A 21,362-nucleotide genomic window follows, 5' to 3' on the forward strand; every position below is an offset into this window, starting at 1 on the left:
ATTGCATCCAGGACTATCATCAGATGTTCTGATTCATGTCTGGCCACTGAACCCAGATTGCTCTGGAGGAGAAAGTGAGGCTGATGACCTAGCACAGCACCCCCCCACTCAAATCCTATATGCTTGTTATAGCACCACCTCCCTAATGTCATGGTCTTCTTCATATATACATCATTTATTCTGTATAAAACTTGTCCTTCCCATTTGATTGTGAGTGCTTGGAGGGCAAGAACTGCCTTTTTTTCTCTTTATGTATCCCTTGGACCAAGTACTTAGTGTCACATGGTAAGCACTTATTAATTTTTATTGATTGATTGGACTCCAGGCCTCTTTTCCTCTATACCAATCTTGATTTTCCACTTTATGTTCCAAATGTGACCCTGAAAGACTCTTGACTTTGCCAAAATCAGACCCACCTTCAGATTATACTTTGCCATAATTGAAAATCAATCAGGTATGTAAAATAAATATTATTTTGTTCTAGTAACCATCCATAAGGAGTTGCTTGAGATTCTCAGAGAGTAATTAATTTGTTCATGTTTCCTCGGTTTAAGTGTCATAAACAGGATTTGAACTTAGATCTTCCTGGGTCCAGATCTTGTACTTTATCCTCTTGCCCTGATTTTTTTTTAAATGAAGAATAAAGTACTGCGAATCTCAGAGTTGGAAGGGACCTAAGCGAGATCATCTAGTCCCAATCATATCTGCCAATCTAGTTCCTTCTCTGCAACTTCCACAACCAATGATCATTTATCGATCCTAGTATTAATAATCTCTAGTGATAAAGTCTTGAACTCACTCTCTCCTGAGGCAATTCAATATACTTTTAGGAAGTTCTAGTCATTAGCACACATGAGTGTTTAAATATATATACATCAATATATGTGTATGTTTATACATGTATATATTTATATATATATATATATGAATATAAACAAACATATATATGCATGTGTACATATAATAGTTAATTTTTATATAGGTCAGCCAGATGGTACCATAGTGCATAGAGTGCCAGACTTGGAGTCAGAAAGATCTGAGTTCAAATCCAGCCTCAGATTGGGCAAGTCACTCAATCCTGTTTGCTGGAGAAGGACTGGCAAACAAGAAAAGTGCAAATAGGGTCACAAAGAGTCTGACATGATTGAAATAACTGAACATCAGTAAAACATTTATATAGTGCTTACTATATGCTAGACACTGTATTAAGTGTTTCCAATTATGATCTTCACGACAATCCTATGAAGTAGGTGCAATTATGATTCCCATTTTACAGATGAGGAAATTGAGGTAAATAGAAGTTATGTGACTTGTTTAAGGAAAAATTTGAACTGAGGATTTTCTGATTTCAGACCCATCTCTCTAGGGGCTGTGCTAGTTTCACTATATTTATATATACATGCACATACATGTATTTATATATACAACATGATTACATCTAGAGTAAACATTCATCTGGGTATATTTTTAGTTTTTTTCTTTTTTATTATTATGAAATGTTCAAATATCAACAAACATGGATATTTTCTTCTACAAAGAAGAATTCTTCAAAATTATTGCATGTGATTATATGTCACATTGGATATTACATGTAGTTTTTAAAAGAAAATATATATGAAATTTAACTCAGTACTTCCAATCCTGACCTGTTTGTCCCTGTCTTCTGAACTTCTTTTTGTCTTCAGTGTCTTTTAAAAAATATTATATTGAAATTATTTATTTTATTTTTTGGTATCATTAGCATAGTCAACAAAACAAATTCAGCTATGACTGAACATTTATGTCTCATTCTGTAACTCCAGGCTATTATCTCTTTACCAAGATATGGAAAGCATGTTTCATCAGTCTTTAGGAGATATAATTGGTTATTATGTTTATCAGAATTCTCAAGTGTTTCATAATTGTTTCTCTTTACATTATTGTAGTCATTATACAAAATGTTCTGCTTCTGCTCATCTCACTCTGCATCAATTTATATAAGTATTCTCTGATTTCTCTGAATATACTTTTTTATTTCTTTAGGCACAATAATGCTTCTTCACATTCATAAACCATAATTTATTTTGCTATTCCCCAACTTGTAGATTACCCATTTTGTTTTTAATATTTTGCTACAAAAGAAAAAAGCTTTCTATATTTTTTTGTGCATATAGATCCTTTCTTCCCAGTAGTTAAGTAAATTTTGAGCATATGTCTACATTGCTTTCTAAAATGGCTGAATTAATTCATTACTACACCATTAATGCATTACATTAGTGTGCCACCATTTAATGTATCTCATAATTATGATGAGCATTTTTGGGGCATCTTTACAAATCTGATAAATATGAGATAGAACTTTATCTTGTTTAGTTGTTTTAGTTGTGCTTATGACCTTCTTCATGACCCTATTTGAGATTTTCCTGACAAAGATACCAGAGTGGTTAACCATTTTCTTCTCTAGGGTCATTTTACAGTTGAAGGAAACTGAAGTAAACAGGGTTAAATTACTTGCCCTGGATCACCTAACTAGTAAGTGTCTGAGGCTGGATTTGAACTCACGTTTTTCTGTCTCCAGATCCAGTCCTCTATTCAATGTGCCACATTATTGAATCATTTTAATTTGAATTAATCTTATCAATAGTGGTTTGGAATATTTTTATACTTTTTTTTTAGTAACTTGCTTTTTTCCTTTGAAAATTGTCTTTTAATTTTATTTTACCACCTCTCTATGGAAGATGACTTTTGTTATTTTGTGCTTGTAGCAATTTTTGATATTAATTTTTTATCTTAGGAATTTTCCACCACCAGTTTTTAAGTTAACTTTCTCTTCTAACTGTAACTGCATTGATTTTATTCATATAAAAAATTTGTCTTTATGTAATCAAAATTGTCTATTTTATCTCTTGTGAACATTTCTATCCTTATTTGTTGAGGATCTCTTTTCCTATCCATGGTGCTAAAAGTTTTCTCCCCTTATGATTTTTTATAACTTGGTTATGTTTCTATTTGAAATTTACTGTGGTATATATATAGTATGAGATGTTTACCTGAAACTAATTTCTGCCATTCTGCTTTACAGTTTTCCCAGCATTTTTAGGTGCCCTTAACCCCAAAAGTGCAGTTCTTAGGTTTATTGTACACTATATGCATGTGTACTTCTGAATCTTTTTAACCTGATTTGTTCTACAGATCAAATTTGCCATTTTTTCCACTAGTACCATATATATTTGACTTTACTGCTTTGAGATATGGCATTGCTAGTTCCCAATTCCTTCCCAATTTTTCTATTTTCCCCTTCAGATTCTTGTACTTTGGTTTCTCCAGAAGAATTTTGTTATGTTCCCTCCCTGCCTCCTTGCCCCGCTACTGCTCCCCCATCCCTGTAGTTTTTAAAGTAACTCTTAGGAGTTTGATTGCTATGGCAGTGAATGTTTACATATATGTGTGCGTGTGTGTGTGTGTGTGTGTGTGTGTGTGTGTGTGTGTGTGTATGTATGTGTTGGGAAGTCCTAAGTATGAACAACTTACTTTTCTTACATTATTCAAGTGACTTTTCTCAGATTATTCAACATATGTGTGTGTGTATGTGTTGCATTCTTAGCAGGTAGATCTCAAGTTTTTTTGTAAATTTATACTAATTTTAAAAGAATTTTTTTCTATGTCTTGCTGAATTTTGTTAGTAATAAATAAAAAGGATGATGATTTTTTTACATCTTATTTTGATGTAGTTTTATTTATTTTAATTAATTTTCAAAGAAATCTATAAAGCTTTCTGAGTAAACCGTTATATCATTTGGAAAAATCTATAATTCTTTTCTCCTTATCTATGTTAATTTCCATCTCTTTTTGTCTTACTGCTTTGATTAGTATTTCTTGAAACTGTATTACTTAATAATGGTACGAACAGATATTCTTGCTTTTACTCCAATTATAGGAAATACTAGTTTTGGTTTTAGATGAATATTATTTACTACATCAAAGAAAGGTCCATTTGTTCCTATGTTTTTAAATGTCTTTAACAAAAAGAGATGCTATATTTTGTTAAAAGTTTTTCCTGTCTTTATAGATATAATTAGTTCTATTAGTTCTATTGCATTTTTTTTACAATTTTTACAATATTGAACCAACCAACCAATACACATATTAGCTGGTCATAGTATATAATCTTTTAAATACATTGTTATAGGCTAGTCATTAATATTTTATATCAATATTAATAAATGATATTGGGATATATTTTCTTTCTGTTGACTACTTGAGTCAGGCATCAGAACTATGTTGTATGAATTTAAGAAGATTCTGTGATTTCTTATTTTTTTCAAATAATTTTTGTAATGTTAGAATTCCTAGGGGCAGCTAGATGGTGCAGTGGTTAGAGCACTGGCCCTTGGGTCAGGAGGACCCGAGTTCAAATCCAGCCTCAGATACTTAATAGTTACCTAGCTGTGTGATCTTGGGCAAGTCACTTAACCCCATTGGTTTGCAAAAACTAAAAAAAAAAAAACCAAAAGAATTCCTTTTTATCTGAATGAATGTTTGACAGGATTCACTTTTAAGTTCATCTGGTCTTGGATTTTTTTTTCCTTTTGGGAATTTCTTTATGGAATATTCAATTTATTTTTCTGGGTTCAGAATATATAAATTCTTTATTTCTTCTCCTATAAATCTAGGTATTTTTATTTTTGTAAACATTCACTATTTCATTTGTTACAAGCTTTTTTGGCTTGTAATTTATAATTGGTTAAAATAATTACTAGCGATTTCCTCAGTATTGATACTTGTGATTTAATTTTGCTTTCTTTTAGCTAGTGGCTCATTTATTTATAATTTTCTCCCTAAAACATGCTTATTTTCTGAGTATTTGATTTTTTCCTTTCATTTTTGTTGGTTTTTTAAGTTTTAGAATTTTTATTTTTGTGTTTTTAAAATTTCACTTATTGTATTTCTTAATTTTTAAAGTGCATACAAAATTTATAGATCTATTCATTGTCCCTTTTATTGATGAAAGCTGTTAGGTATATAAATGTTCCTCTCAAAAGTACTGTGGTTACATCTGAGAAATTTTAGGATATTGTCCCATTGTCACTTTCTAGGAAGAAATTATTATTTATTTTGTTTTTTGACCCATTAATTTTTTAGGATTAGATAATTTAGATACTATTTATATTTGAATCTTTTCTTCAAATGACTTCTATCAATTGTGATTTTTATTACAATCTAGTTGGTGAAGAATTGTTTAATAGTTTACCATTTTGACTTTATTTTTGAGATTTTTTTATACCCTCGTACATGGCAAATTTTTATCGAGGTACACAACTGAGAAATGTGTTTGTATCTGTGTGTGTATGTACGTGTGTGTGTGTCTTTTCTATTTCATTATAGAAATCTATCATACCTAGCTTTTCTAAAATTCTAAAAAACCCTAAAATTCTACTCATGTCCTTCACTTCTTTATTTTTCATTTTTATTGTTAGATAAGTTTGAAAGGAAGTTCATTGAGGTCTCCAAGTAACATAGTTTTTTGCTATCTACTTCTTTCTATAATTCTACCATGTCTTTTGATGTTTATATACTAAATATTGATATTATTTCATTATCTATAGTGCTTTTAAACAGGTTTCCCTGTTTAAGTTTTAATCATGTCTATTTCTACTATTGCATTGTCTTATAACATATTTATCACTTCTGCTTTTAAAAGAGTATCTAAAACAAAATAAATTCTACTTTAGTACTCAGTTTAACTCTTCTCGTATATGACATATTTTTGGATTCTACTTTTTAATCCATTCTGCTATCCTCCTCCATTTTATGGGTTAATCTCTTTCATGTTCATGATTATATTTGTTAATTGTCTATTTTCATCCAACATATTTACTTAATCTTTTTTCCTCTCTTTATTCCCTTCCCCCATCTTTACAAAGGAGGAGAAAGAAAAGGAATGTAATCAACATTAGCAATCTATAATCGAAGCAACTATTTTCTAACCCTTTGCTTCTCCTTTATTGAAAAAAAGACATATTGTAATCTTTGATTTTTATAGTTTTTATCTTTCTAACTTCCTTCTACTTACACTTCTCCATGTACCACCCCCTAAGATTGAAATTGTTTGTTTATGACAAGTCTTTCCTTGATTTTGCCTTTCTTTTTGAGGAGATAAGCAAAATGCTCACTCTTCAGAGTCAGGGGACTCACTAGTAGTAATTAACTCAGATCTAATTCAATGTTTTTTCCCACTGTACTACACTCTCTCTGCATTATTATATATTACATAAATTATTAATTATATCATATGTGGGCTCATAAGGAGTTACCATTTCAAAAGAGTTCAGACTCTGGGCTCTAGTAGACTTGGATCCAATCCTAAGAGACCACCATTATAAAGAGAGGCTTTGTCATATTCATTGTATCTACTTCAATATTCTGGGAAAGTATCTTTAAATAAGACTTACATATGCCTCATGTCTAAAATTTCCCCCCAAAAGTTATTTACAGGATTCTTTCCAGAAAAGCATTCACTGTTCAAAGAAATAGATATCAGGTAAATGACAGCTATTTATTTACTCTGCCATAAAAGAAAAATGTATAATGCAGAAGATCCATAAGCTAATTTTCTTAAAATGTGAAACACTTTATAGAACTGCTAGGTAGATAATTGACATTTCCCTCAGATCTATATTGTCTGAGAATCTAAAAATGTTCACATTTTCTTTCCAAAAGAAGTACCTTTGGCCTTTTGGCTGCAAAGTTTTCTTTCATTTAATGCTCTTCTCCTTCAGGAAAAAATGTAAGAGGAAAAATTATCAGTCATTAATTACCCAGCACAGAAACCCTCAGCCTCCTGAACTCATGAGATAGCCAATGCTAGAAATTCTCATGTTTCAAGAATGTGGTTTAGTGACCGGAACCATACTCAGTGAAATAAACAAAGCAAAAGAGACCTTCAGAGATCATTATTATTACATCTGTTAAGTGATCTGTGATCAGTGATATTTGATATTGCTATTGTAATTGTTTAGGGGAATTATAAACTACAGCCATATAAAACAGAGAATTTAATCAATAAATGTTGTGTGTGCTCTGACTGCTCCATTGATCCACTGTTTCTCCATCTCTCTCCTTCCCCTTGGGCCTCCTTATTCCCTGAAACAAAACATAATTAAAGAATATTACATAAACTTAGTTGATAAAGCAGCAGCAAGGATTGAGAGTTCTATTATTGCTTAAAATGCTATCAAATTGCATTTCATGCTAAAGAGAAATCTTTTTGAAAGGAAAAGTCAATTGATGCAACAAAATTTCACTCTTACCTTATTTTAAAAAACTGTCACAGTCATCCCAACCTTTAGCAACCTGATCAGTCAGCAACAATCAACATTGAGACAAGACCCTCTACCAACAAAAAGATTACAACTTTCTGAAGGTTCAGATGATTTTAAAGAAGGCACAGGTATTTTTAATAAATTAAGCAATTTTAAATTGAAGTATGTACTATTTTTAAATGCTTAATAGACAATAGTAATAATGTAAACTTAACTTGTATTATACTAGGAAACCAAAAAATTCATGTGACAAACTTACTCTGATACTTGCTTTATTGTATTCTGGAACTAAATCTTTAGTATCACTAAGGGATACCTATCTATCTATATCTTTCTATCTATCTATATCTACATATCTTTATCATTTATTTGGCTTTTTTGGAAATAAAATCCCACTTTCCCAATGCTAGATTGTCACTTTAGAGAAGTCTAATAATAGTAATACTTTTCATTTACTTAATGTTTCACACAATTTATTTCCATTCTCATATTATCTTTGTAATATAGCTTAGACTAGGCATTCTTTCCCACTTTTCCTGCCCTTTCCTCCATTTTTGGAAAAGACAGACTCAGAAATGATGTGGCTTACCTTTTGTGAAATTAGGCAAGACTTCTGAAATCTAGTTCAGAGCTCTTTCCCCTGATGTTGTCTTCTCCTTTATCTCCATTTCTGACAGGTCTCCTATTGATAGTCATCTTAGCTTTTAGTTGCTCTGCCCTTCACCTGTTCTGTCAGGTATGAAATGATCTCTAATGCATCAGACAGGTACACATCTTTTAAAAGCACCTTCTGTTATGGAAAATGGAGATTATCTTCCTAATGAACCTGAATTTTAATTATGACACTGTGGAAAGATCTGGAGTAAAAAAAATAGATTTGAATTCAACTTCTATTTCCTGGCTGTGTCCATTAATTGGACTTTTATTTCATTCTGTGAAAAATGAGGGACTTAGACTAGATGACATGGAAGAATCCCTTGAAGCTTTAAACACCATGATTAGCCATTGTGTTCCTTTCAGGTGAGATTCACCCACATCAATAATGATTCCATTTGCAGAGTCCAGGATCTTACATATTGAAGTTTTATAGCATTCCCCTCCCCATATCTGGCAGCTTTGTAGGTTTTCTCACTATCCTTTTTAGTGCCATATCTGCTGGTTTTCAGGGTAGGGTTAAAATAGATTTCAAGACCTTCCTCAATGCATTTGACAACCTGGGAGAAAAATGTTGTCAAATAAATAAACCTCTTTTGACCTTTGTGATTCACCCTGGAAGAGCCTAATCAGCTAATGCAAGGAGTGGAAAGGAAACCACAGCAGACCTTTCCTTCATGCTGAATCAGCCTTTTTCTGCCATGGACTGGGCACTTCAAGGGTAGGAGGGATTGAGAATAAGCTAAGATTTATGTCGAATGGTAGAATCAGAACAATGCAAAAAAAAAAATCTGCCATCTTTATGCTTACTGGTTCTCCACACCTCTAACTGTATCCCTTTGTGTGTGTGTGTGTGTGTGTGTGTGTGTGTGTGTGTGTGTGTGTGTGTGTGTGTGTGTGTATAGGGGAAGAGGGGATGCTGGAGAGAATGTAGTGTTTTCCATCTCATGGTCCAAGACAAGTTTTGTTTTTTGTTCATTCTCCAAGATCATAGTCTTGAACAAGGACCACTAGAAGGGATGAAAATGTGTTTCTCAAAGATTTAGAGCTGGAAGGATTTTCTGAGGCTAGCTAATCCAACTCACTTATTTTAGCATCAAGGAATTTGAGATCTAGGAACGAACAATGACTATTCAAAGATACACAAAATCCTACTGTTCCAATATGGATTTGAGTTGATCTTCTCTAGGAGGTTCATAAATTTTACTGAAAAGCTTTTGAGGTCACCTGGGCTAAGCAGTTATTAAACACCTCCTATGTGTACGATGCTATGATTCACAGTGTATTGGATTTGGAGTCAGCGGACCTGTGTTTGAATCATGGTTCTGCTAAATATTGTCTGTGTAATATTTGGTAAGAGTCAGTGAAGCACTGACCTTGGAGCCTTTAAGAACTGGGTTCGAGTCTGTCTATAACTGTGTGACTCTGGTAAAGTAATTTAATCTCTTGGTGTTCCAGGCAATTCTCCAAGACTGTAAATTGTATAGGTAATAAAGCAATATGTTTTAGGGAACCAAATATAAGCAAAAAGAAAGTCTCTTCCATTGTGACTCTAGGTTATGAGACTTTATTCATAATATCATAATGTATATGTTTTTACTCCATGAATTAATTAGTAACTCAAGATTTTTGACAAATCCTCATTCTACTAAAGTCCTCCTTTGATGTTTCATTATAGTTTGGTGATGATGACCTATACCAGCAGAGCATGGAATTTGGTAGGTTCTACTAAACTGAGGAAAATTTTGAGAACTGTCCTGGTAACAAATTTTAGTTGAAGGCCAGCCTAATTATATAGCAGGAAAGCCTCCTCAGCAGATTAACTGCATGAGAAAAATTAAGCTTGGGGCCCCAGATGCTCTTCAAGTTAGTCTACCAAGTCATCAAAGAAAGAACATCCATGCTGGTAGATGACGTGTTCACACCAATAAAGCCACATACTCCTTTGAGATTCAACAATTTGGTCAAGATCAGACTTCTTTAGTGTCTCATATGAGGCAGACCCATTCTTCCCATTCATTCTGACAAATAAGATAGGACTGCTGTGGAATTTGGATAAAAATGTATAGAATCTGGTGTGCAGTACCTTAAGTGGAGGAAAAGCAGGAGAGGAAATGAAGATTGAAATGATAAACCAAATAGACAACTGCCTATTCCTCAGTTATTTCAGTAAGATCTTCATACTTTGGGCAATCTTGTAGACAGTACCATCTTTGATTACCAATTACAGTGTAATGTGGGTACTTATTGACATCATCCAACGGTTAATTATACAAGTCATAATTGGCAGGGACATGAGAGATTATTCACATTGGGATCTTAGGTTCCATATTCTTAAAATGAAAAAAAAGATTTTAATGATAAAGGATTTGAGGCTAGAGAACTGCAAACTAGTGTCAGACGTGAGAGTGATAGAACTATTTATATGATATTTTCTTCCTAACAATCCAACCAAGTGGGGCAGCTAGGTGGCAATATGAATAGAGCACTAGTCCTGGAATCAGGAGGACCTGAGTTCAAATGTGACCTCAGATACATAATAATTACCTAGCTGTTTGACCTTGGGCAAATCACTTAATCCCATTGCCTTGCCAAAATAATTAAACAAACAAGCCCAAGAGGTGAGTAGTTCAATTGTCATCAAACCTATTTTATAGATAAGGAAGCAGAGACTCCAAAAAGTAAAAAGACTTGCACATGGCAAAGAATCACTCAGCAAATATCTGAGGAAGGATTTAAACCCAGATCTCTTGACTCCCAGGTCAGTGCTCATCTACCATACTGACTATTGGTCTTTGTCTTTCAGGATTTGATTTCTAGATGATTAATAAAAAGACTTCAAATGTATAATTGTGTCAAATTAGTCAAACAACTGGGCAATTCAGTGTAAAAGGCTGGTCAGAGTTAAGTATTTGGCATTATGAAAGAAAGATCCCTACATAGTTATTTGACTGAATTTTTAATTTTTCAAATAGTTATATTGGCATGATATAAAGACTGTGGACACTTGCCAGCAGTAGCACTTTTGTTAAGTGAAAACATTGGAGGAATTCATTACTCAGTGGTCATTAAGATGCCTCTATCAGTCAGCTTCAATCTTGATCAAATCCATAAACTTAACCCATTTAGCAATGTTGTCTTATTCAAATCAATTCAATTAACATTTATCAAGTGGCTACTATACCCAGGGCCCTGGGGCTACAAAGATGAAATAAAACACTTCCTCTGTCCTTGGGGAGTTTACAATATATGTGCACAGATACAAAATTATACCCACGTATAATCTGTGCAAAAAAAATTCCTGAAAGTGGGAGAAATTTGAACATGTGTGGTAGAAAGAATTTTTTATAGTCAGAGAGCCTGGATTCAATTTCCAACTCTGCTACTTGTTGCTCATATGATCTTGTCATTGAATTATTCTGGGCCTCAATTTCCTCATTTGTAAAATGAAGGGGGGGTCATTATTAGATGACCTTTAAGCACTCTTCTATGTTTAAAACTATGATTCTAAAATCTATTCTAACTCAAAGGATCAAAGGTTTCTTAGAGAAGATGCTATCTGAATTAAATTTTGAAGGAAGGGAGGGACTTCAAAAGCCAAAGAGGGGGGAGGCATCCATCCTATGTGTGAGAAATAATAGGAATAAAAGAAGAGAAATAGGAGAAGGTTAGAAAATGAATAAAAAGGCAGCAAATTGATCCCATGGTCAAGGGAAGGGAAAAAAATAAAAAAGTATCTTTACCAGCAGATTAAAGAGTTGGTATTTAATTCAGTAGGGAAACCACCAAATGTATTTTGGTAGACAGTGGCATAAGTGTTTTGAATTAGGCTTGGGCAAGAGTGTGAAGGATAGGCTGGAAAGACTGGACACAGGAAGATGGTCAGGAGAATGTTACAATAATCCAGTCAAATAATTTGGGATAATTTATTTTCTCTCTGGCCCAAGTATTAGAGTTTGCTAGTGTACAGTCTATGCCCAGAACTGATTGACAGATGTGGTAAATCAAATGAAGACTTGATGCAACTTCCATTGGGGTAACTCTTGGTCAAGGGAAATAGATGGTTGTGAAAATACTATCCTTAGTATTAATTTCAAATTAATTAATTAATTAATTACTATCCTTAGTGCTTAATTTTCTGTGTCTCAAAGTTGCTTTAAACAATAATAATATTAATAGCCATAGTGATACTAAGTAACATTTATATAGTGCTTACTATGGGCTATGCATTGTGTTTTATGATTATTCCATTCAATTCTTATGACAACCTTGGGTGAAACTATGATTATTATTTCCATTTTACAGATGAGGAGGAGAGGTTAAGTAACCTTCCCAGTGTCACACAACAGTAAGCCTCTGAGGCTGGGTTTGAACTGACTCAGGTTTGGAGCAATATACATTTTACTACCTAGCTGCCCAAAGGTTTAAAGGTTACTCAGAGCCCAAATCAAACTTTTGTAGGTTACAAAAGGCTTTACCCCCCCCCAAAAAAAACTATGCTTTTTGCACCTGAAGAGGGTATACAACTATTGAATAGATGGGTAATTTTAGGCATTTTTAAATCAAAATGTCTACTAAACAAAGTCACAGGCTGAGTTTGAACTTGAAACTTGGTCATTATTTCATATTAACTTAGTTTCTCCCTAAAGTTGATGGCTACTTTTCAATCATGCTTATAAAAGAGCACAAAAGATTGTCCAGAAATATCATGCAGAAATGGTCTTTTATGTAGTATAGGCATAATTTTTTTGTGTTTGGAGGTTTTTAGTTGCAGGAGTCTGTAAACAATTTTTCCTTTCTGTGCCTATGTACAAATGTTCTTTCCTTTCTGGAATGTCCTCCCTCCTCATATTCACCTTTGAAAATCCCTACATTACTGCCATCCACTTCCAGAGGGAAAAACAAAACCAAAACCAAATCAAAATCACAGAATCACCTTTTTAAAAACTTCTCTTATGTTTGTCCTTCCTATCTCATGATTTTCTTTCTTTTTCTTTAGTCCCAATTCCTCTTATACAAAATGACTATGGAAATATGTTAAATAGAAATATATATGTACAGCTTTTACCAGACTGTTCATCACCAAGGGGAGGGGGGAGGGAAGGGATGGTAGTAGATAAATGTGCAACATAAATTTGAAATGGATGACTGTGTTGAAAAATTACCAAAGTATGTAATTAGAAAAATAAATTAAAATATCAATAACAAAATAAAATCCCTACCTTCATTCAATACTCAGCTCAAAAGCCTCCTTCTACTCCAAATCTTTCCTCATCCTTCAATTGTTAAGGCTCACATGTCCCTAACATACTATGCATATATTGTGTGCAAGGTAATGTTATGTAATATATAGAGAGAACAGATTTCAATGCCAGTAAGATCCAGATTTAAGATCTACCAGCACACATAAGATCCCGGACAAGTGACTTATGCCTTCAGGGTTTTAGGACAGTGGTCTCAAAATCAAATGGGGCAGAACCCCGTGGGTAGCATTTTCACTTAAAAAATCTCAAATGGGGCTGCTAGGTGATGCAGTGGATAGAGCACCAGCCCTGGAGTTAGGAGTACCTGGTTTCAAATCTGCAAGCCACTTAACCCCATTTGCCTTGCAAAAAAATAAAAAAATAAAAAAAAATCTCAAATGAATATTATTTATGTGGTATTGTATTTTAATTCATTTTGTGAAAAATTTCCATATTACATTTTAATTGGTTCTGGAGGCATTCAGGAGTTTTGTTGAAGTGATTTTGACACTTCTTTTCTTGGAAATTATCTAAGCCTTTAAGTTGCGGAGAAGGTTAAGGTCAGGGAATTATGTAATTTGATATTTCCTTATATCAGTTCTAGTTGTCTTTTATTTTCTTTGAGTAGTACATAACCCCGTTGAAGGCAGGGGCTTTCTTCATCTTTGTATTTTTAAATTCAGCACCTGGAACAGCGCCTGACACATTTTGCTGCTAGACGTTTGATTTCTTTGAATCTGGCAACCCCCTATTGGGAAATCATTTCCACCAATACAAATTGCCAACTGCCTTCCACTCTGATTCTTAGAGTGTTTCCTCTGGTATTAATAAGTTAAGTGAACAAGGTCACACAATGCGTATGTAACTGAGGCAGGTACATGGTAGTTGAATTAAATGAAAGTTTGTTGACTTGAATTAAATTGTTTCAAATATATTGGATTCCTTGGTCTATGTTTCAAGATGAACTCAGTGAGGTAGTTGATATTAAAGAATTACTGAATCCTAGAAAATTGGAGTTAGAGGGGATCTTTAATTCTAATTAGTCCAATTTATATTCAAATCCAGTCCTCTATTATAGAGACTCTTAGTATCTGCTCAAACATTTCCAATTCTCTTTGCATTAACTAGGATTCATGTGGTAAGTGGCCAGGAGTTCTCCATCCAGAGCAACATTTGAGTTATCTTGTTCATGAATTCTGAAGTCCCAGCTGCTATATTGGAATGGCCATTGTTTAGTCGAATGTGTTGGTCTATCAGTTTCTTCAAAGTGAGTACAATACCCTTCAGCATAATGGATGCCATTCCATGGTCAATAGGTAGGGCATACTTCCAATGTTCCCAGTTTTGCACTTGAGATACAATCCATAGAACATACTTGTCACTACAGTTCAAAAGCTTTTCATATAATATGGAAAACTTATGAAAATTATGAAAAACAAGTCAACCAAAAAGAAAAAATAGTTGTAATTTCATCAGTATGGGTACTCCCCAAGTCCAAACCCTCTGTAACTTATTAGATAGTCTTCATTACTCTGTGGCTAGCCTCCACTAGGAATATATATTTCTCTGAATTTTATCCTCTGGTTGCCATTGAATAAGAGGAAAGATTTGCAATTCAAAAGTGACAAAAACACCATTTCAAACTATTTCTATCCCCTTTTCCCTCAACTGCACTGCTGAACTTGGGTATGGAGGTAACTTTTTGATGAGCAAACTCCTTCTACCATCTAGGTAATAATATGGCTGAGCAGATAAAGTCCTGGACCTCCAGACATGATAGACCTGAATTTGACTTCAACCTCAGACATTCCCTAGTTATGTGATCCTGGGCAGACTAACTCCAATACTTCTCCCACATTTGTTGTATGGGCTAAATGAGATAATATTGGTAAAGTACTTGGAAGCCTTGAAACACTATATAAATGTTAACTTTTATTACCAATTCTGATCAACTGTTTTTCAGTTTATTTAATAAAGTCCAACAGCACCTAAGGCTTCTAGTCCCATCTTAGCTTTCCAGCCCCACTGGACACTACTGCCCTTCACAAAATCTGCAATACAGACAAATGGATCTCTTGTATTTTCACACATCACATTCTTTCTTCCATTTCCATGCCTTTGTACCCATTATCTCCCATGTCTTGAATACAATCTCTCTTCACTTCTATCTCACTGAATCCCTTTCTTCTTTTAAGACATAGCTCAAGCATTATCTTCAAAGAAATCATTTCTAATTCACCTCATTTACTAGAATGACCCTATATTTAACTACTTTGAATTTATTTACATCTTTTCTGTGTCTACTTGTGTATGTACATTTTGTCTCTACTAAATTTCTTGAGATTGGAGTTTTTTTCTTTGTATTTGTGCAAAAGAATCTTAGCTCTTAGCAGAGTGCCATGCTCATAATAGGCACTTAATAAATGCATTATATTGATTAAATAATTGATTAGCTTATTTACAGTCTTAGACATTTGTTTTGTGGTATTGACTTTCCCAGGGTCATTCAACCAGGGTAGTGAGTTAGAGGCAAGATTTGAAGCCATATCTTCATGGCTACTAGGTTGTCTATATACCATGCCACACTATTTCTTGCCTTAGCCTTTAAAGACTTTCTAAGTGGCTACTAAAGGAATTTTCCAGTAGATAAAAGGAATCTTAGATTCACTTGTGAAAAAAACACACAATAAAGATCTCATCTTTCTCTTCATGGACTCTCAGCTCAGTATTCATGGCATATATCCTTTATTCTGGACTGAGATCTCAAAGGCATCCAGTCCCTGCACCCTACTTCGAGTATCCCCCCCTCCCCCATGTCATTAAGGTAGCAGTGCTCCAGCAGATGGCACATGGTCCATTCCTTTCAAAGTGATGAAGTGAGACTGTTCAGACAAATGCTCTCCAAGAGTCAAACCTGTGAGGCTCTGTTCACCAGTCAGGAAATAGCAGGATATAAATCTGCCTGAATCATCCCAGCTCACGCAAATTCAATATCAGGCTGTGGTGGCTCGGGCAACATCTTGTTCTTTTTGGGTAATGACTTTTGATGCTCTGGATTTAGATGGATTAGGCCATTTAGGGGAAAAGGGGGGGAGATATTAATATACAAAATTGTAAAATGTCAAATAAAATCCCTTAATAAGGTATGTGTTTAAGATGAGAATGCAGGCACTTTGAAAACACTTCCAGCACCAGTTCAAACATTTAAGGAGCCCATTTGGCAAGTCCAAACAAATAGGTCCACACCAATTATGCTGTACCTGCACTCATCTGGAGGGTAATTTTCCCAAGAGCATGTCGAGAATTAAAACCCACAGCTCCCATTATTGTCAGTAACATTGGCACACCTAATTCTTCATCTGCCTGGCTGCACATTTAAATCCCACAGATAAGTGTGCATCTCATAGGGAATCGTCATGTTTCATATTTCTTTCAAATTAATTACCTAAGTGGTTGATGTTTCTTGTTTAAAAGGCTAGTCTCAGTTAGAAGGAAGAACTAGGTTCCAAATACCATCTCCTGGCGCCCTCCTTGCCCTGCTCCTTCTCTCCCCCACCTCTCTGGATTCACACATGTTTGGCAGAAATTTGGCTGGAGCATAGAACATTTTCTTGCAAGTTATTGAGTTGGAGGTGGTGTAGGGGCTCAAATTGTCAGCTGAAAGAGGAATTGCAAAGATAATAATTCATGCCTACCCACCACTTCATGCTGAACACTCCTCATTCCATTTTCTAGGTCTCAAATCCTGCTACATGACAATGCTGAAGACTTTACTTATGCCAAACCCAAAGGTTATTATGTGAAGAATGCTGTCTTTCATAGACATGGAATAAGAAAGAAGAAATATCCCTAGACCTACAACTAGAGGAAATTAGGTTAGAATTAGCATAAGATTTTGTCATTGTACATTTGGTAGAGGTAGGCAGTGGTTCCACAAAGGAAATGGGGGATGGAGGTAAATTATATCATGATAGATTCAGAACTTAAAGGAAAACATGAGGTGGTCACCTTGTCCAGTACATCATTTTATAGATAAAAAAGTTGAAACCATGAGGTGTGAGGTAACTTGCCTATGATTGCACAAGAGCTGAATCCTAGGTCCTCTGATTCCTCAGTCTCCAAATCTGAAGCCCTTTCAGTAGGGTTTTTCTTTTACATTTTTTGCCAGGCAAACAGGGTTAAGTGGATTGCCCAAGGCCACACAACTAGGTAATTATTAATTGTCTGAGGTCAGTTTTGAACTCAGGTACCCTTGACCACAGGGCCAGTGCTCTATCCACTAGGCCACTTAGCTGCCCCTTCAGTAGGTTTTAAAGAGATAGAGCTAACACAGCTCAGCTGTGAGGCAGGGGGCTGGAAGGAAGAACTTGAACCTCTAACCTCTGTACCACTTTGATTTATGATTAGCTTTTCCAGGTGTGCATGAGGCTTTCCCAGTAATCTATTCCTTTCTGAAAAAAATGTATTTTCATGTAAAAGACGATTTTCTTGCACCTCTTTCCCTCCAAAAGAAAAAAAAACACCAATTCTTGAGTTCCAGTTCTTCAAGATGTCCAAACAGTCAATCTCTTGGTCTGTTGCAATGTTTTTCCAATGTGGTAACCCCGACAACAATATACCAACACTTCTAACACCGTTGTTCAGAGATGACTTCAAGGATGATTGTGACTGTATTGTAAACATGATAGCTGTCCTTGGCTCTGCTTTCATATTAGGCTTCCTTTCTTTATCTCTCATATTCTCCTTCAACTTGTCTCACATTCTCTCTCTTTTCCCTCTTCTCCTTCAATCTCTGTTGTTCCATCATCTCCTCTCCTTCTGACTCCCTCTCAATTGCTTTTGTTGCTGACTCAGTCTTTCTGAAACACTTTCCCCCCAACACTTTCCCTCTGATCTCTTCTTCCCTTCTCTGCCTTGATATGTTTTATATATGATCCAGGGAAATTCACTTATGATTTTAGGAAAGGATGTTTTACAGGGGCTTCAGGGACAAGGGGATGGCCACTTTCTAGAATGCTCTTCCCACCAACTTGAGGTCCTGGGGCTTGCCCTGAACAACAACTCTGAGGTTAACTGCACCTTCCCCTTGGGTACAGTGTGCTCCTGCTGAGGCCACATCTGGTCCTGGAACAAGATGAGGTATTCATAAACACAACTTCCATAGTAGCCATCTCCCCCCCCCCCCCAGGAAATGATACAGGTGTCAAATTCCAGGTAAACACTGTCCTTTGTTCATGGGCAGAGAAGATGCTTGGGAGATAACTATAGCCAATCTTGACAAACCAGACCCAGAGACCATGTTCCAACTTCATTTAAAGACATTTTCTCCTCTACTATCACTAGGATTGACTTAAACTATTTTGAGGTGACTGGGCATGTAGGAGCTTGTATGTTTCTCATAAATTCAATTAATAAACAAATATTTATTAAGCACCTACTATGAATCAAATACTGTAAAGGCCAGAATGAAAATTTATACCCACAAAGAGAGACAACATGCACCACTAAGAAAGGATTTCCAAATAAGTAGGAACTATACCCACCTTCATGTTACTCTAACACCTGCCTTATTTCCCCACTATCTGCTTGCCCCCCCCATTCTTGCTTTCTCTCTCTCTCCCTCTCTCTCTCTCCAGCTCTTATAACTACAGAACACAGGCAGTCCCAAACCTCAAAAAGACAACGTATTTGCACCAAAGTAAAATACAGAGTAATTGGAGGTGTGTGTGTGTGGTTTACAAGGAACTTGGATCAGAAATCCTTAGGCTAGAAGTAGCATTTAAGTGTAGTTTAGAGAGAAACAGATTCTTCTAAGGAAGGAATGTCTTGGAGTCAATTTATAGCAGTTCATAAAAGCTGATTGCAAAATTATCAATGTGAGGAAATGCTTTGAATCAGATCTTGATTGTTTTATTGATTGATTAGAATTAAGAAAGTGATGGAGGAGACAATAATGCAAATTAAACTTAAATGCTTGTTGAATGTATTTTTATTTTTGGAAAGTTAGTTGTTGGATATATACCAGCACACAGCTTCTAAGAGTAATGAAGGAGCACATCAGAGGCATGGGGTACTGCCTGTTCAAAGGCACAGAGACAAGAGATGGAATTTCATACGTGAGGAATATCCAAAATGACAATTTGGCTGGACTATATGATACATGAAGTCAAGGAATATAAAACAAACCTGTATGGGTAGGTTATTATCAGGTTGTGAAGTGTTCTAGATGCCAGAGAAATTTGTATTTGATGAGGAAAGGTGATTGGTAATAATAAGAATAAAGAATAAAGAAATGTCTAAATTTGGATAATCTTTAAATTTTACAATTAAGTATAATTTCAATTAGAATGAGAATCTAATATTGCAATGTAGAGGTAATCTCAATTGAAACCTAACAGATCTACTATTACACTGCAAGATTTAGGATTTAAGAGAGTATCCTCTTTCTTATCAGAGTTTTCTTCTCTTCTCTTTTCTGACTTCCCTTCCCTTCCCTCCCTCCCCAAAGGGGACAAGAGTCAACTGTAAGGACAAGAGGCAACTGATCTAGAGAACCTCCTGAATCATGCAAAGCATTGGCATTGAAGTTGGATCTTAGGTTGAAATCTTTTCTGATGCTCACTACTTATATGGTCTTGCACAGATCATTGACCTTTCTTCATTCTTAATGCTTTGAATTGTAAGATGAGGGAAAATGAAATTTGATGGTCTCTTAGGTCTCTTCCAATTCTAGATTTCTAAATTCTTCAGACTTGATCTTCTGGCTCATATTTTCTCTCCAAATATTTCTCTTTGGATCTTGGTGTGGTCTTGATACCTGGAAATGGATAGGATCAAAAGGGTGGTGAGATGTCATAAAGATCACTTGATAAAAAATTCAGTAACTCACCAAGTGCCCACAAAGTGCTCAATCCAGAAGCAACCTCCACAGGTCATCTCTTCCATCCAACTGCCTCGGGCTCAAGCCACACCTAAATCATCCCTGACAGATGGCTATTTCTGTTAGAGCTATTCTTAGCTAACCCTCATTGACAGCTGTGAAGACTTAAAGGAACAAACTCCTACTCTGCCGACAGAGTGCTTTGAGGTTTGGGACCGCCTGTGTTCTGTAGTTATAAGAGCTGGAGAGAGAGAGAGAGAGAGAGAGAGAGAGAGAGAGAGAGAGAGAGAGAGAGAAAGCAAGAATGGGGGGGCAAGCAGATAGTGGGGAAATAAGGCAGGTGTTAGAGTAACATGAAGGTGGGTATAGTTCCTACTTATTGGGAAATCGTTTCTTAGTGGTGCATGTGCCATGGGGAAGTCAAAAGGTCAAATTATTTTTACTATTGAGGTCAGTGAGGGACATGGCACTTATAGGATCAGATATATAGAGTTGGAAGGGTCCTAGGGTCTAATTAAGTACAATTTCTTTATTTTGTAGAGGAAGTACCTGAAGTAAGCAGGGAAGTAACTTGTTTGAGGCATATAGGAAGTAAATGGAAGCTGGATTTAAACCTAGTTCTTATGACACCAAAGCCAATATACTTTTATTACCTTATTCTGTTGTATTTCTCAATTCCCAATATGAAGAAAAAGGGTTTTCAATGAGCCCAGCTTTATTTGTTTATATGTGGACTTCCCACAAAGATCTCCCTAAAAACATAGGTATGTGACATTTTTCTCTTGACTGCATGTCCTTGGCAAGCCCACTTTACCTTTTGGGGCCTCAGTTTGTACTAGAACTGAGATTTCTTCTAATTTTCGGTCTATGAGTCTATGATACCTAAGGCCTACTCTCAGCCTAGGGGCCCAAGGAAAGGTTTTGATACATTTCTTCATGTCCATCCTCCCAATCCTTCTCCCAGCTCCCCACCCCTCCACCCTCAGACTCCTTTAACTCCCAGAGTTGAACAGGCACTGGAGTCTCCAGCTCCATAAGGAGATATTTCAAGGCTTGTTTTTCCAGGGTATTTTGCAGTTGCTGGTGAGTGTTGGGGCTTAACACAGTCAGGCTGTACCAGGATTCAGAGCCAGCTACATTATAATCTCATTGAAAGATAGGAAGAAATGATTAGTGCTCATTGAATGACTACTGTGAGCATTCTGGGACCCATGTTAGTCTCTGTATAAAATTAAGGGCACATTTTAATCTCGTTTTCAGGTAGAAGAAGGAAAAAGAACACTG

At 35.4% G+C, this 21,362-nt stretch overlaps 1 long non-coding RNA gene across 1 annotated transcript in view; it reads right to left on the reverse strand.

Annotated features, from left to right (window-relative positions):
• Positions 1–19,733: 19,733 nt before the first annotated feature.
• LOC141511299 (uncharacterized) overlaps positions 19,734–21,362 on the reverse strand; it is an 81,790-nt gene continuing 80,161 nt past the window's right edge. Inside the window, exon 4 of the long non-coding RNA XR_012475303.1 lies at positions 19,734–20,015. This is a non-coding gene — a long non-coding RNA (uncharacterized LOC141511299). The remainder of the gene's footprint in view (positions 20,016–21,362) is intronic.

Source organism: Macrotis lagotis, chromosome 2 (genome assembly GCF_037893015.1).
Source record: "Macrotis lagotis isolate mMagLag1 chromosome 2, bilby.v1.9.chrom.fasta, whole genome shotgun sequence".
NCBI classification, from domain to species: Eukaryota; Metazoa; Chordata; class Mammalia; order Peramelemorphia; family Peramelidae; genus Macrotis; species Macrotis lagotis.